Source organism: Dasypus novemcinctus, chromosome 17 (assembly GCF_030445035.2).
Source record: "Dasypus novemcinctus isolate mDasNov1 chromosome 17, mDasNov1.1.hap2, whole genome shotgun sequence".
Lineage (NCBI taxonomy): Eukaryota > Metazoa > Chordata > Mammalia > Cingulata > Dasypodidae > Dasypus > Dasypus novemcinctus.
The window spans coordinates 33,261,451-33,275,769 of record NC_080689.1 but is presented as its reverse complement, the minus strand read 5'-3'; the positions used below and the strand labels follow the sequence as shown (position 1 = coordinate 33,275,769).

The 14,319-nt window shown below is 49.1% G+C and overlaps 1 pseudogene; it reads left to right on the top strand.

The window, feature by feature from the left end:
- Positions 1-747: 747 nt before the first annotated feature.
- On the top strand, positions 748-866 carry LOC111763630 (small nucleolar RNA SNORA72; annotated as a pseudogene).
- Positions 867-14,319: the final 13,453 nt, after the last annotated feature.

Below are 14,319 nucleotides of genomic sequence, written 5' to 3'. Positions count from 1 at the left end.
GACACTTGAATTCTTAGATCTGATCCCTATCAGCCAGTTTCCCAAGCCTGGGGGACCCTCTTGGTCAAAGTTTCTGCAGCCATCCACGTTGTTTATAAATATCCTATTAACTTATGGAATGTGTTATAGTCAGATACCATACGATGTGGCATTGCTTCCCAAAGAGAACTTGGGAAGCCCACATGGGGATATTTAGCCTCTCAACAATTGAGTGGAGAAGATGGTTTTACTTCCAACTTAGGAAAAAAGAAAGTGGTCTTCGGTGAGATAGAGAAAAATGACAGAAACTTGGTTAGCATAGTATGGCCTGGAACTGTGCTCTAAGAAGCCATCGGTATTAGCAACAGGTGGGCCTGTTTGTTTTGTTGCTATGCCCTCTGAGCTGAGCTGGGAAGGGCTGTCTTCCTTCAGGCCCTATGTTGGGGTGACAGCTGGAGCCAGAGCTTAAGGCAAGGAAGAACTGGGACCTTGGGGAAAGGGCAGAGGGCAAAATGATGGAAGAATACCACGGAGGGAAGAGGATAAAAGATCAGAGCGGATAACTCTCCTGATGCCTCTCTGTAGTGAATCCAGTGTATGAAAAGAAAAAGAAAGAATTATTTTTCACCCTCCCTTGTACTTTATGTGTACTCTTGAAAGGCCAGCAGGGCCATTTTCCTTCTGGGAATGACTGTCCCTTCCCACTTCAGCATAGACTGCTATTGGCTCTTTTATTCCAACTCATCTTTCTTAATAATAGATCCTGCACTGGGAATATTCTCACCATCCTGGCTTCATGATAACCAGGGCAGGCTAAACATTTGCTATATCAGGACCACACATGTGTTTCCTCTAGGTCTGGTTTTTTTTAATTTCTGGTAATAAACCAAATCTGATTTATTATATGACCGTTGTGAATGGGAAGTGGCTATAACTCTAGGTGACTTTGGTCAACCTTAAGAGATATAGAAACTGCAATCACTTTTTGAAAATGTGTTAATTTTGCAGAGTTATAACTAACAAAGGGAAATTTTGTGATTACTAGTTTCCATTAAATGAATTGTAAAAAATTTTAACACCATTTTTAAAAAACATTTATTTACTTTTTTTCTCCCCTTCCCCTCTTCCTGCCCTACTGTTTTTGCTGCCTGTGTTGTCTTCTCTTCTCATTTTCTCCCCTCTAGGATTCACTAGGATTCGATCCTGGAGACCTCTGATGTGGAGAGAGGTTCCCTGTCAATTGTGCCACCTCCGTTCCTATTTCTGCTGCACTTCACCTTGACTCTCCCCTTGTCTCTATTCTGTGGTATCATCATCTTGCTGCGTGACTCACTTGTGCAGGGCACTGGCTCACCGCGCAGGCACATGCATTCACTATGCAGGCACTCGCGCTCACCACACGGGACTCATGCAGGCACTGGCTTGCTGCGCAGGCACACTTTCTCCTCTTTTTCACCAGGAGGCCCCAGGGATTGAACCGGGTCCTCCCGTATGGTAGGCGGAAGCAGAGCCACATCTGCTTCCCAAATGAATTGTAAAATTAAAAGAAAAAAAAATAGAGCATGCAATTTGTAGTTGGGCATGTGGCTGCCCAGAATGAAGATGACATTTTCCAGCCTCCCTTGCAGGGAGCTGTAGCATGTACCTAAGTTTTGGCTAATGAATACAAGTGGTAGTGCCATAGGCAACTTTCTGGAAGTGTACTTAAAGGAATGCGCCCTTCCTTTTCCTTTCCTCCTTTGGGCTGTCAGGAATACAGATATGATGGCTGAAGCTTGCACAGCCATCTTGGAACATGGGGTAGCATATTGAAGTTGGTGGAACATCTCAACAGAAGGAGACTGAGCCTTGTATGACTTTGGTCTAGCTACTAGCCCTAGACTTCCTACTACAGATTTCAATTATATAAAATAAATAAACCCCTATTTTACTTAAGCTACTGATCCCTTGGTTTTCTGGCACATGCAACCACATCTAGGTCTAACAACAACAACAACAAAACTTTCCAAATGAAAAGGGCATAATCTTTCTCCCAGGAACCTTATGGTTCCTTAATATTTGTAATTTGCATGTATGGTTAAGTCTGGCCATTCTTACTTTAAGGTGCAGAAAAATTACATGACTGCATTCAAAGTATGCCTAAGGCAATGGAAAGAAGCTGTACCTCCAACTTCCCCGGTTCCTGCTGTTAGCAGCAGAGGGTGTTAGGAGAAGGTCGGTTGCAGCAGAGCCAGCACCCCAGGACACAGAAAGGCCTGAGCCACTCGGACCCCTGGGTGTATCTGCTCAGGTTCAGGAGGCTTCCAAAGAGGTTCCCACTTAGGCCAGCCTTTTGTCAGGTTAGGCCCTCCAAGGAGGAGTCCAGAAGCTGAAGGAGAGATTAAAAAATCCACACCTGCTCCTTCATAGTTGTAGGGGATGATGAGTTATTGGAAGACAGAGTTGACTTTATCCCCCTTCCAGCCTATTGGCTCAGGGCCAGAGACATTTTTACCTAATTTTTGTAAGTGATCTAAAGAATCATAGTGAAACCTCTAGATGTTCAGCAGACATTCTGCCCTCTTAGGAAGTTAAGCATCAGGAGGGTGAGAGCAGATCTAAGATCTCATAAAGCCACTTGACTGGGCAGACAAGGGATTAGGAAACCGAAAGCAAGTGAACAACAGACTGGGCATGAGTTTGTTCCTGGGCTGGAGAGCTGGAAGCGAAGGCACAGGAGTCACAAACATTTTCCAGAGATGAAGTGGTGTAGTAGAGAATTTGGTTGCATAGCATTAATCAAGAGCCTGTGAGGTGCCAGGCATCACACTTGTGGCCAGTTTGCAAGCAGGGGGGAGGTGTGAGCCTGCAATCATGGGGTGCGTGGTCTAGTTGCAGGTGTCACCAGAAGGAGATTGGAAATATTCTCCTTCTCTACTCCCTGGAACACTGAGTGCCTAATTGACCACTGTGCTCAGAGGAAGCCACAGCAGAGCTAGAGAAGGTCCTGAGAAGAGGCGGAACAAGAGGGCCTGTGGACTGGTTAGATAGGTAAGGGTTTCACTCTGCCCCCAGATCCTGGGTCACCTCCTTGCCTAATTGTCTCCCCCAGGTAGAACTGACCCACTTTTACTTGAGTGACCTGCACAGTACTTTGTAAACAAGTCTATCATGACACTTCATTCTAACTACTTTTTACCATATCTTTTCTTCCTTCCAGAATACATGGAGGCAAAAGATTTACTTGTTTATGTGTCTTTAGTACTTAGTATAGAACTTTTTTTTAAAAGTTTATTTATTACTCCCTCTCCTTCCCCGTTCTCTGTGTGTCCATTTTTTTTTTTCTGTCTGTGTCCATTCACTGTGTGATCTTCTGTCTCTATTTCTCTTTTTGTCTTCTCCTCATTTTTTCTCCTCTAGGATTCACTGGGATTCGATCCTGGGGACCTCTGAGGTAGAGAGAAGCACCCTGTCACTTGCACCACCTCAGTTCCTGGTTTCTGCTGCAATTTACCTTGACTGGCCCCTTCATCACTCTTTGTTGTGTCATCATCTTGCTGTGTGACTCATTTGCATGGGCACTGGTTCACCGCGTGGGCACACGGCTCACCACACAGGCACTCAGGTGGGCACTCAGCTTGCTGTGCAGGCACTGGTTCACCGCACAGGCATGCTTTCTCTTTTTCTTTTTTACCAGGAGGCCCCAGGGATTGAACCCGGGTCCTCCCATATGGTAGGCAGAAGCCCTATCCCTTGAGCTATATCCACTTCCCTAGTATAGAACTTGCACATAGGATATGCTCAACAAATACTTGCTAAATTAATGAAAAGACAGATGGGTGTCTATGATATTATTCCATTGATCTCCAAAGTTTTTGTCCATAATCCACATCAGAAAAAAATTTTGAGCATGCCCCATGTTTCTTTTAAAATATATTGTATGTTATATTATGTACATTATAAAACATACCAAAATAAAAATTAAAAGTGGTGTCAGCTAGGTATAGCATTTTATATCTTATTTTTAACAGCTCATCAATAAAAATAGGTGCAAAGTAATATTTTAAATAGCCTTGATGACTTTGATTTGGGAGGGTCTGACCTTGTCTGATTAGGATATCACTGTTTTTACCTCATAATATGGCAATGAAGGATCCAAACCAGGATCTGAAGAAGCGTAAGCTCGGCTATTTTAACTTTTATAATAAACTAAAATTAAGTTTAAATTTATTTTGTATATAAATAGTAATTAAATTTTTAAAACTAATGAAAATAAAATTAAAATATCAAAATTCTGTTGTTTTCTTGTCTCATTCCAGAGGATCATTTTGAGGACTGGGTAATGTTCTGAGGTATTCAGGGAGACTGTCTTGAAATCTGAGAGAAAGAGGAATAGAAGAGGGATTCAATTTAATAAGCATAGAGCTAGTGGCAGGCACAAAAAGGCGAGTAAATAAAGGGTAGTGGTTTCAAAATGTGGAGGCCAATTTGTTGACCTTTCTTCCATCTGCAGGTGGAACTTAAGTCCCCTCCCCTTGAACCTGGGCAGGCCTCTGACTGCTTCAACAAGGTTTCCAGGGCTGGGTCTTAAAAGGCCTCGCAGCATTTCCTTTGTTCACCAGACCACTTACTCTTGGCGCTTGAGCCACCACATAAGAAGTTCAATTCCCCTGAGGCCTTCATTGCTAGTGAGGCCACCAGCAGGTGCTCAGGCTGACAGTCCCCGCCCAGCCTTCCATCCCACCCACGGTGCCAGACATGCAAGAGAAGCTGTCCTGGGCCCTGCAAACCAGCTCAGCTGTCAACGAAATGTCATTGTGTGACCTCTGTCAGCGTCACATGGTATAGAAGAATCAACCAGCCACACCCTCCCTGAATTCCTAAGCCACAAAATCATGAGATACAATAACATAGCAATTGTTTTAAAGCATTAAATGTTGGGGGTGGTTTGTTCGGCAGCAGAGAGAAGCAAGAGCAATAAAGAAAGTGTTTCTTAAAATCAGGGTTCTCAGAACAGAATATACTGCCTTGGGAGGGTGTGGCTGTGGCACCGTGGGCAGTATTCAGTAAGTGGCTGTCCAGGGCAACGGAGCCACAGCTGTGTTGTCATGAAAGCAGGCTAAGCCTGCAGCCAGACGACATGAGCAGATTCTGCCACTTAGCAGCTGTGAATCCTTGGGCAAGTTGCTTCAGTTAAGTGTCTCACCGGGTTGCAGAGGTGGAAAGAGATGTGTACACCATCTTTAGACTCCAGGGGGCGCCACTTCCATCAGGTTGTCATTTTGCAGGAGGATTCCTTCACTGGGTGAGCGGTTGAATTAGGAGGTGTCCAAGCTTCTTTTAACTCTGCAATTCTATGGAAAGAGAGGCAGCAGACCTACTTCATGTCACAAGGCATAAACGTGGGTAAAAATACACTCCCAAACTTAGTGGTCTGGATTTTGTCTTGCCAAGGTCTGCTCAGAATTCAATCCAGAATAGAATTCTCCTCGTTGATGAGAATGTTGGCTTGGAAAGCAATCCCATTATTAGGTTGGAAACAGAAGGAGACTTTAAAAGTTCTAGATCTGGATGGCAGACCTTAAAGAGGAGCCTGAGGGCGTTTGGGGGACAGATTCAGAATTTCGAGGTGGTAGCATAATTACGACTTGACCAAATTCTTCCTCAGTGTTCCAGGTCTGGAAAGACAATAACTATTTCTGACTAGTTTGTAAGGAATTGTTTGTGATGCTCAGATGAAGATAGAGATAAATTGAGGCTATTAGGAGGAGAGAGAGAGGGAGAAAAGATGTGGGCCCTCAAAAAATGGTAAAGCCCTAAATCCAGATTTCATAGGAAATGTACATCCTGGGTTTGCGAAGCAAGCGCGGGCAACCCTGGCGACGGGGGCGCTGAAGGTAAAGTTGTGGTGCCACCTGCTGGAGAAACGTGGGCTCTACTTGCAGGTTCCGCTCCTCCCTAAGACTTAAACCTAAAGCTCAACCTTCCAGAGACCCAAGGCCTGAAAGGGAGCCCCGCCCCCTCCAGGCGAGAAAGGTGCCGCCCATATGCCTTCAGCTTTTCAGAGTCTGCTTTGGGGTCTGAGAATTGGAATGTTATAAATCTTAGCACTCTTTGCCAAAGGAGACGGGGACAGGACGACCATGTTCCAGGTCCCTTAAAAAGGGAGGGCCAGAGGAGACTGGGGGTGCCCTAAGGTCCCCCTGTCTCAAAGAGACAGTCCTCCCTGGCAGCCTGCCCTGAGGGACCTCTTCCCCGAGCCTGCGGGAGGAATGCCGCAGCCGCTCCGAGGGAGGAGGCAAGGACTTGAGAGGTGGGGCAGCTTGGCTGAAACTTAACAGACCAAGATCCCAAACTCTCACCAGCGCTGGTGAAGTCGCAAGGGCCCCGCTCTGTGTGGACCCGGTCTGAAAGGCTCCATCACGACCCAACAATGGCAGGCAGATGCCTTGGAAACGGTTCCCTCCTCCAGGGATCATTAGAAAGCTATTAAGGGGGTCTAATGATTTCCTAGTGCTAATAAAGGTGCTAATAAACCGGGAAAGTTTTCTCACTTTTATGGAGATAATTAGAAGGCCAATTATTTTTTATGTACATAAAGGAATGAAACCTTAACCACTGTCCCTGCAGCTGTATTTTACCCTGCCCTGGTGACAGAAGCTGCTTTGTAGCACGTCATTATGTGTTAACGAGGATCTCCGGTTGTTAAATCCTGCACCCCGGTTCCACATCGGGGTCAGCCTGCAGAGAGGTAAGGCAGGCTGTAGATTTTTGGGATAAGGGGTCATCCTGGTTGTGCATTTTACTTTAGAAATTCTGTCCCACCTCCCTCTAAGATGAGGTTCTTAAACTTGAGTGTGCATCGGACCACCCGGGGGGCTCATTAGAATGCACCTCCAGGGTTTCAGATTCAGGATGTCTGGGTTGAAGAGGCCGCTGAGAATTGGCATTTCTCGCAGGTGCCCAGGTGATGCTGACACTGCTGGTTTGGGGACCGTGGAAACACTGCTCTAAAACAAAGTTTTTACTAGGAGTCCATAGACACTCCCTCCACAGGCAATTAATGCATAGAGTTCCAACAGGCCCGGATTCAAATGGGAAAAGGCTTAGAACTTTAGCTTCACTAAACTCTAACAGAATTTTAGCTTTTTCTTTAATTATGAATGTAGGCAACAAACTGCTGTTGCATTAGTAGTTATAATAGGTATTTTCAAATCCAGTTAGATTTGAGATATCAGGTATCTTGAGATAACATCTATACTCATCTCTATTTCAAAACTCCTGCCCGTAGAATCTATTACTTAATCCACAAATGGAAAAGCACACCTTTTTTTAGGGGGTACCAGGGATTGAATCCAGGACCTCCTACTTGGGAAACAGGCGCTCAACCACTGAGCTACATCTGTTCCCCAAAGAATTATGCACCATGATTGAGTGTTATTGTTTTTTCTTTTTAGAAGGTACCGGGGATTAAACCCAGGACCTTGTACATGGGAAGCAGGCACTCAACCACTGAGCCATATCCGTTCCCCAAAGAGAGCTGACTTCTTCGCTTGTCTCTTTGTTTTTGTTTTTAGGAGGTATCAGGGATCGAACCCAGGACCCGGCACATGGGAAGCAGGCACTCAACCTCTTGAGCTACATCTGCTCCCTATATCACTGCTTTTAAAATACATTTTAAAAATATTTTTGATAGTTTTTATTTCAAAAGAGTTGATTTCCTTTGAGACCCTATGTGTTTTATGCATTTGTAAACATTATTCTTCCTGGGAGGGCAGAAGAGAGGAGGCACCCATAGCATGCAAATAGTCAGAAACCTGCTCCAAAGGGTGAGAGTAATCTCAAGAAGAATTCAGAGCTTCCTTCAAGGAAAAGTTTGAGAGATGGGCTGTTGCTGTTGGGTGCGTGAGGAGAGGACCAGGTGGGAGGGGGCCTAGAAGCAGGGCACAGCACTGTGGCGCTGTGTGGGAGCTGGAAGAGTTAATTTGTTGCTCCCCAAGTGTTGGAATTGAGGTTAGCTCAGGCCTTAAGAGGCCAGTTCTCTTTGGAATGAGCAGTGGCCATAGCAATGATGATGCTAATATCTAAAATATTGTTGGGAAGCAGATGTGGCTCAAGCAATTGGGCTCCCATCTAACATATAGGAGGTCCAGGGTTCAATACCCAGGGCCTCCTCATGAAGGCAAGCTGGCCCATGAGGAGTGCTGCCCTGCGCAGGAGTGCTGGCTCATGTGGAGAGCTGACACAGCAAGATGACACAACCAAAAACAGACACAGAGGAGAGACAATAAGAGGCATAGCAGACCAGGGAGCAGAGCTGGTGCAAGAGAATGATTGTCTCTCTCCCACTCCAGAATGTCCCAGGATCAGTTCCCAGAGCTACCTAACAAGAAAACAAGCAGACACAGAAGAATACACAGCAAATGGACACAGAGCAGATAATGGGGGGAAGGGGGACAAATAAATCTTTTTAAACAAACAAATAAATAAATAAAATGTTGTTGCCCTCTATGAGGAACCATAGGGTTAATTAAGGACTTAATGATGCAGCCTTGTCTGGGAGATATGATGGTTTCATAATTTTATAAAGCACAGAGATGGGGAGGCCAGTCACTGAGTCACTGGGGAAGATGAACCTGCTCCCTTGACTCCAAATCCTGCACTTTCAAAGAAGTTGAAGCAATGGCCTGTGTGTGTGCTTACGGAGCTGGGACTTGGGGGAAATGTCCCCTCTCCAGAAGTCCTTTTTCCCTTCTCTAGACTAACAGGTACTGTCACTGTAGTCCCTAGACCAAAACCCAAAGGTCTTTGTGTGGCATCGAGAAAAGAACCTGGGGTCTAGGGCCGGCCAGCCTTGCATGCCGTTCCTGATTCTGGCACCAGGAGTCTAGGAGATTCACTCCACCTCCCTGATGACAAACGCTAGTGCCTAGTAAATGCCAGCATCGTCACTATTGCGCCTACCCTTGCTCCAAAGACCCCCCACGAGCACCCTCTTTCTGCTCCCCTGTTGACCCTCGTCATTTCTACCTGGCCACCCTTTCCCTCCCTCCTCTTCCATCTTAACCCAACCCTGCTCACTCCAAAGTCTCCCGCCCTGCAGATGCGCAGTTCTGTGCAGCAGTGAGCAGCTCACCCCATGTCTCCAGCTTTCCAGACGAGGGCCTAACTGTACCTCCTTTCCCAAGGGGCAGCTACTCACCCCTGCCTGAACGGAGGAGAGAGATTGTTCCAAATAGCAAGTCTTCCCTGGAACAGCTCAAATCTTTCTGACATATTTCTTAGCCAGAAGTTGGCTGGCACTTGCTTTGATTTTTTCACTCCCCTCTCTCTGTGTGTGTTGAGACAAGTCTCCCAAACCTGCATAGCCCCCCTCTCAATCCACCCACTGTTTTCAGATGGTGCCAGAGAAACACACTGAAGCTTTGTGGAAGAGCTGGAGGGAGTTGGCAGCATCAACACTCAAATGTCCTGCATTCAGACATGCTAATTCTTTCATTTGCTCTGTGTCCTTGGGCAAGTCACCTAACCTTTCTGGACCTAGGAGCAACTCATCCAAGTAGAGGGGAGAGGGGCCTGCTCCATTTTCCTGTGTGGTCTAGAAGGGGTGATTAAGGATTCATTTTGCTCACTCCCAAAAGGGATTTTTTTTGAAGATTTATTTCTTTATTTCTCTCCCCTTCCCCCCCACCCCAGTTGTCTGTTCTCTGTGTCTATTTGCTGCGTCGTCTTCTTTGTCCGCACAGGAATCTGTGTTTCTTTTTGTTGCGTCATCTTGTTGTGTCAGCTCTCCGTGTGGGCGGTGCCATTCCTGGGCAGGCTGCACATTCTTTCGCGCTGGGCGGCTCTCCTTATGGGGTGCACTCCTTGTGTGTGGGACTCCCCTACGCGGGGACACCCCTGTGTGGCAGGGCACTCCTTGAGCGCATCAGCACTGCACATGGGCCAGCTCCACACGGGTCAAGGAGGCCGGGGGTTTGAACCGCGGACCTCCCATGTGGTAGATGGACGCCCTAACCACTGGGCCAAGTCTGCCACCCCAAAAGGGATTATTAAAGTTCAGAGACAATGATGGCATATTGCTAGACCCAAGATTCACAGTTCTTTCCACATCCTCTTTCCCATCCATCCATCCATCCATTCTCGATCCCTGCCTTATAAAGAAACAGAAGACGTGCTCCTGAGACTTCAGGTATGGGAGAGACAGACTTGCAAACCTAAGTCCCAGCATGCCGAGATAAGTGCTACCCTGGACTGACGTGAAAACACCATAGGTGCGGGTGAGCAAATCGCCGCTTCCACCTGGAGGGGGCAGGCTGGGCTCAGAGGTGGGTGCACAGAGCTGATCACGGCAGGCCGAGGCAGAGGGAGAAGACAAGGGCGATTCTGCATAGTGGGTGATGATGATGCCACCAACCAAACTGCAGGACTCAGGAGGTTTGCCACAAAGGATGAGCAGAAAACAATCACCGTGGGTGTAGACACGACAGGTATTGGAAATAGGAAGTGGGAACTGGCAACACAAGCACATCTGAGCCCCAGACACGGGAGGGAAGTGTGTGCACAGAGGGCCAGGCTGAGCATAGCTGCAATGACTGTGATAATAGCAGCTACATGGTGGCCTGTGCTTACAAAGCACCAGTAAGTGCCAGAAACGTGCTGTTGTGTTTTTTTTTTAAATTTAATCTTCATAGCAAACCCTCAAGATGGGTGAGACTGGCCTCATTTCATAGAAAGGAGAACTAGAACTCCAAAGGGACGAGTAGAAAGCCCATCATCCCACCCCCTATCTGCCCACACTCCGCCGTGGGGCCCAGGTGAGCCGGCCGGGACCCCGTGGGAGACTCCCAACTCCAGCTAGCGGCCACGGGGCTGAGGTTCTGCATGGACTCAACGGCCCCTTTGCTTCTCCCCTCCCAGTCACCTCCGAGCTTCGGCAACTCCGATGGCGAGAAACAGCCTATCTAGAGAGAATGAATCAAGAACATCAGCAAAAGAGTCTGAGCCTGAGAGCGAGGACCACAGGCGAGCAGATCGGGGCTGCAGGCCCGTGCTTGTCTCACCTGGCCAACGTGTGCACGCTGCCAGCAGGTGGGGAGGGGAAGAAAGTGCTCAGAGAGCAGGAGGGACCCTCCCTGGCCGGAGCCGGCCTGGCTCCTCTGAACCCAGTACGGCTCATTTAGGCCCCACACATTACTTGACTTGTCCTTGCCCAGGACCTTGACCTATTTCCATGGGGGGATGGGGAGGAGGTGGAGGAATGGGGAGCAGAGAGGGGCAGCGGCTCCCCACCGTCCGCTCTTTCTCCTGTGCACTGGGTGGGCTCAATAGCCAAGCCTAAGATGCCGACAGCCCCTCTAGGGAGCTCTGCAGGAATTCACCTCTGACTTCCCCTGCATTTCCCTGACCCCAGACCAGGTGACAGAGAAAGCTCCAGGCCAACTGGAAACAGGGCTGAGAGTCAAGCAGCAGCCTGGACAGCTGGACACCAGAATCCCTGAGGGCCAGACCGAGTTGCTGTGTGTGCCCAGGGCCCGGGGAAGGGGCAGCTTGGGCCCACACCAGCCGGAGTCCTGTGCTCCCTGAGGCACTGCCACTCCCACTTGCCCCCTGCCCGCAATCTTGAAAGCCCCTCAGCAGCTCTGAGGACATAAGGCCCATCCTCTTCCTCGCCCTCCCCCTCCGCCTCTCAGTCTGCGGGCACAGGGGAGCTGCTGCTGCTGCCAGAAAAGTGGGCTTGCAGCAACTCTTGCTCACCCCAAACTTTTGTCAGGAGTCCTAGAACTGGAGTCACTCTCAGTTTCCTCATTTGTAAAGTGGTTCAATGGACGGGGGGCGGGGGACACCCGAACAGGAGGTGAAAAAGAATAAAAGGAGCCATCCTTGTGCGTTGCTGGGCGGAGGGATCTGGTTCCCAGCCTTAGAACCTAAGAAAGCGGAACTAGCCTTGGCACAGGAGGCTCCCAGCCTCAGCCACACATCCCAGGAGCCTGGGGAGGATTTTAGGGGTAGCAGGCTGCTTCCCAGCAGGGCACAGCTATATTCTTGCAGACTGAATCTAAAAGTCTGAGGCACTGGTCCCTGAGAGGCTGAGTTTAAACATTTAAGCCTCCGGTTCATCTTTCTAGGAGAGACTAAGGCACCTACTGATACTGATACCTGCATCACAAATAACTCACCCCTATATTGGGCCAGTAGCATAAAAAAGAGAAATGACCATAACAGTCACAATTACCCAATTTATTGAGCTCCAGCATTATCTCTAAGAATCATAAACATTTTGAAAAGCAGGTATTGGCCTCCTCTCTGCTCAGGGCTAGCATAGGGTGCAGTGGGGGTGGAGGGTGGGTAAGCCTGGCTGGAGTGATGGCTGAACGGAGCAAAGAGTTGGCAGCTGCCTAAAGAGCAAGTTGGGGGTCCAAAGCCTTTCTTTCTTTTTTTTTTAAGATTTATTTTTTATTTATTTCTCTCCCTTCCCCCCCTCGCCCCGCCCCAGTTGTCTGTTCTCTGTGTCCATTTGCTGTGTGTTCTTCTTTTGTCTGCTTCTGTTGTTGTCAGTGGCACGGGGATCTGTGTTTCTTTTTGTTGTGTCATCTTGCTGTGTCAGCTCTCCGTGTGGGCGGCTTCATTCCTGGGCAGGCTGCACTTTCTTTCGCGCTGGGCGGCTCTCCTTATGGGGTGCACTCCTTGTGCGTGGGGCTCCCCTACGCGGGGGACACCCCTGCGTGGCAGGGCACTCCTTGCGCACATCAGCACTGCACATGGGCCAGCTCCACACGGGTCAAGGAGGCCCAGGGTTTGAACCACAGACCTCCCATGTGGTAGACGGACGCCCTAACCACTGGGTCAAGTCCGCTTCCCCAAAGCCTTTCCACTTCAGGGCAGCCTGAGGGGCCAGCAGGAGGGGGACAGGGAAGCTTGCTGGGGCAACAATCCTGAAAGTATCCTTCCACTAGGGATGGTCCCGCAGTGTCTACTCTAGAATTTTTCTAGAGGAGGGGCTTAGTGTGCGCTTTCTGTACTTAGATCATAGGTTGATTTGATGCCACCACCACCCTTGGAAGGAGGAGCAGGCGTGCAGGGGGAGGCAAAAGGGTGCACCATCATCCAAGGAGAAAATAGCAGGGAGGGTACTTCTGATTCAGTAAAAGGAAGAACTTTCTAGCAAAACCAGAGATGGACTGGGTTGCTTTGAAAGGTGGTGAGTTTCCCGTCACCTGAAGAGTTCCAAGATAAGCTGACCTCTGCAGCCTTGGAGCTTCCTGCGTGCTGGGCTGCGTGGTTGGGAGAGTGGGCAGGAGAAGAGGAGGTAGAGCCTGAAGGAGTGGCTGCGGCTTTTTCAGAGGAAGCCACTAATCCTCCCAGGGATCCTGTCTGGCCCAGGGCGCTAGATAATCCCAAACTGCCATTCTGGGGCTTCCTTTCATCCTGGTGCCTGGTGCGGTGGTGGGAGGGGGGCGCTCCCTGGCAACAGGGCCGGGCGGGGGCAGACATTCCGGCTCCCTGCACCTTTGCTGAAATGCAGGGCTGGGTAGGAGACCGGCAGGAGGATGGGCTCAGAGAGGGGAAACTGTCACCCTCACTGCTTCCGAATCTGAGAGCTAGTGGCCCGGGGCTGGACCACAGCAGGGGGTGGGAGGGAGACCCTGGAACACCCAGGACATAGCGGGTCCAGGGTGCAGCCCATGACAAAGGTGGGATGGATCTGGAATCAAATGAGATGAGCCGTGTTTGCTCTCACCAGGCTCCAGTCTTGGGGCTGCTTTTTCAAGAAGCCCCAGCCTAACTGATACTGTGTGGTGGGACTGAAGGGGGGACTGGCAGGTTATGCGAAGGGAGTTGGAGGTCAGAGGGAATTTTCTGGTGCTTTTTCACCCAACCCTCTGCCTGTCCCATCTGGGTGCCCATGTGGTTTTCAGAACAATTCAGCAATTCCGTGGGCAGGAAGGTCCCACATCGAGCTGCACATCAGCATCACCTCCAAGCTTGTGAAAATACAGATTCTTACCTGTTCAGACCCCTCGACTCAGATCATCCAGGAAGAAGAGCTGGGAAGGAAAATCACTGTCCCTGCTGGGCTGCTGTGTTGTTTTATTCTGTTTTTGCATTGCAGGGTTCAGGATCAGGTGGCGGTGGCGGGCCCTGTTCAAGAGCACCCCCCGGAGAGCATACCTTGAGCACTGTGCTGGCTCCGGAGCACACTTGGATGGGAGAGACAGAGCCATAAAGCCTCACGGGATGAGTAAACTGATGATCTCTCCACTTGTCTGGCTCCCAAAAATGGCCCCCCTGAGCTGGCACTCCTGAGCTCAGCTTACGACCACACAGCAGCCAAGCCCCCCGGGACGGGCTCAGTGGAGA